The sequence below is a fragment of the Oreochromis niloticus genome, linkage group LG17 (assembly GCF_001858045.2).
Source record: "Oreochromis niloticus isolate F11D_XX linkage group LG17, O_niloticus_UMD_NMBU, whole genome shotgun sequence".
Taxonomy (NCBI): Eukaryota; Metazoa; Chordata; class Actinopteri; order Cichliformes; family Cichlidae; genus Oreochromis; species Oreochromis niloticus.
Genome location: NC_031981.2, coordinates 30,276,348 through 30,279,252, shown reverse-complemented (window position 1 = coordinate 30,279,252; position 2,905 = coordinate 30,276,348).

Sequence of the window (2,905 nt, the reverse complement as noted above, 5' to 3'; positions counted from 1 at the left end):
GCCTTGTGGGAGCTAATATTCTCAATTGTTTTGGACGTTTATTTGGAGAAATGAAAAATTGCTAAAAAGTTGATGTATATTTGCTAGGCAAGTTATACCTGGCGGTTCCTACTCAGCTTTGAACCCATGTGGTCAGATGATGTCCTGTTCTCAGATGTCGTATGTAATCTAAAATAGAAAGCTATGGCGAATCAGGAAATAGTTCATGGTTAATGACTCTTGTTCAGAATTGATTTAGAAGTGACGTCCAGCTTAGGCCAGGCTAGCTTCTTCCCTTTCATTTCTACTTTTTGGGCTAGCTACGCTTAGATAAGTTCACATTTCAGGTTGGCATCAACTTTCCCATCCAGTTCCCAGTAAGAAAGCAAATAAACACTTAGCATAATGTCTAATTAAAAGTTCTAGGATTAGCGACGTAGCCATAGCTGCTTTAACAAGACTCTTTACCTCACAAATTAATAATCAATCCCTGCGGCAGCTCATAGCCCTCCCCTGACCCTGCTCCTTTAATCTGCTGGTGAATGTTTCTGCAGAAAATACCATAAGGCCCGTACACGTTTGAGACGCATTAGTCGATACACTCCTAAAGTATCCTTATTATACTGCTCGTCTTATTTTGATAAACAGTAATTTGATGTCATGGAGGACAGTAAGGATTGAATGGGACTTGTCTGTCTATCTGCCTCTCTGCCATTCACACCACTTCTCTCATGGGTTAAGACTCCCCTCTCTCCCTCTCGCTCCCTTTCTCTGTGTTGACACATATACATATCACACACCGGGATTAGTATGACGGTGACTGTAACAAACCTCTCTTTTGAAAAAAAAAAAAGAAAGAAAGAAAGAAAAAAGGGGGAGAAAGCGCCCTATTCTATAGTGGAGGTGCCCAGCCAGAAAATAGCATACTTAGACAACAATGGCGTGGTAAGTACCTTAGCAAGGATCAGCGCTGGCAGAGTGAAACACATTACAAAACAATGGCTGACTGCCTGCCTGCTTGGCTGCTTGGCTGGCTGTCAGGAGGAGCCGTGGAAGCTGCCATGAGCTGCCATGCTGTTATTTGTCAGGGGGGGGGAAGAGAAAAGGAGACAGAGACACACATCATCATCTCGCTCCTCATCGCCGTAAACACTGGTGTGAATGACTGGTCACAGAGAGTATAATCCCGCCTGCAGACGCGTCTCCCATGATCCCCCTCGGCAAAGTGGGCGCGTGATGTTGTTCCTCTACATGACAACAGCACAGGATGCTGAGGTGACAGGAAGGGTGATTGAAGAGGGATCAGTTTAAAATGCGCTTTGATCTGAAGTTTCATGTTTGTTTTTTCATTTTTTACATTTTGATTTGATTGATTTACAAAGTGTTTGGGGGAACATGAAACTGAAACATGAAGTTTGATGCTTAAAAATACAAAATTAAAGAATAATTTGATCATCAATTCTCTGTTTCCTGCATCATGAATGTTTGGTAAGCTTAATGACTGGGCAGAATCTGTCAATCTGAACATGTTGACTCATTGACAAAGCCCTCATTGCATCTGAAGGGTAGCACGTTAAATTTAGATAAACTAGAAATAGCTCTAGATGTGGTGCAAAAAACCCAAAAAAAACAAAGAAAAAAAAGATCAATAATGCAAACAGATGAAGAAAGACCAATCCTAATTTTAAATAAATGACAAATAATCCTGCTGCTGAATTATGCTTAAAGCACTCTGAGAATATCCAGCAATTATTAAGCTTCATATCATGCGTTCAAAATTACACATTTACATTCCAATATTTTGATAGGATCTAAATCAGGAAGTCAAATATATTCCAGTTTTATTATTGGCTCAATAATGACTTGAGATTGTTTAATGCCAGTTAAAAGTGGAAAGGGGGCTTCTGTTTAAAAAAAAGGAAGGCAGGGGGGAGGAGCGTTACTAATGATATAAGAGTGAATGTTGGAGCATCTCCTGGAAATCTGGCAGAAATCCTAATGTCGCTCCTGTCCCTCTTTTAATGCAAACCAAATGAGCCTGCACTGTAATAAGAAGCTTCCCAGAATTAGTTTCCGTTTGCAGAAAATTGCAAGAAAAAAAAGCTCCCTAGTACCTTTATCTATGAATTTCACTCCAGCATAAGCAAAAAAAAAAAGAAAAAAAAAAGGAGGGGGGGGCAGACCCTCCTCTGACATTATTTGGATGACGTGCCATCAGTGGAAGCAGCAAGAAATAACATTGTGCAAATTCTATGCATGTTAATGATAAATAGGAATCCACCTGCTCACAGATAAAATGAGTTTAATTTCCCCCCCTCCTCCCCTCCACTCGTGCCCATGTGCCTGCCTGGCCTCTTAGAAATTACTTATGCACAGCTATTATTAAAATAGGGCCAGAGCAAATGAGAAAGAAGCGCTATCTCTGGAGAGTCTGGCTGGGTTTTAGACTGCCGCTGCTGGTAGCTGCTGCCGCCAGGACTCCCTGCTTCACACAGTCAGCGATTCTTCCACACGCACACACATGTGCAAACACAGGAGCCCGAGCAGATGCACCTCACCTCCTCTCAGCTCTTGTGGCAAGCTCTGACCCTGTATTTACTAAATTAACCCAAATCCCCTTTTTTATTTTTTTGAGTCGGGAGTTTTTCAGTGTAATGGAATTTTGCAAGCTTTGTGAGAACATCTATTTTCACAAGTGTCTGTCTGCGTGCATGCTAATATGCACTTGTATACCGACGGGAGAGTTTGTGTGTGTGTGTGTGTGTTAGAGCGTACATTTGTACTCTTGGGCTTGCACGCCTGTTTTTGTATCCGAATGTAATTTTGTTGTTGGAAGGAAATTTCCTTTGGGTGCACAATGTGCTCGTCTCTGCATCTTCAGAGTAACTGAGGCTATAACAATAGAATGCTGAAGACTTAGAAAATA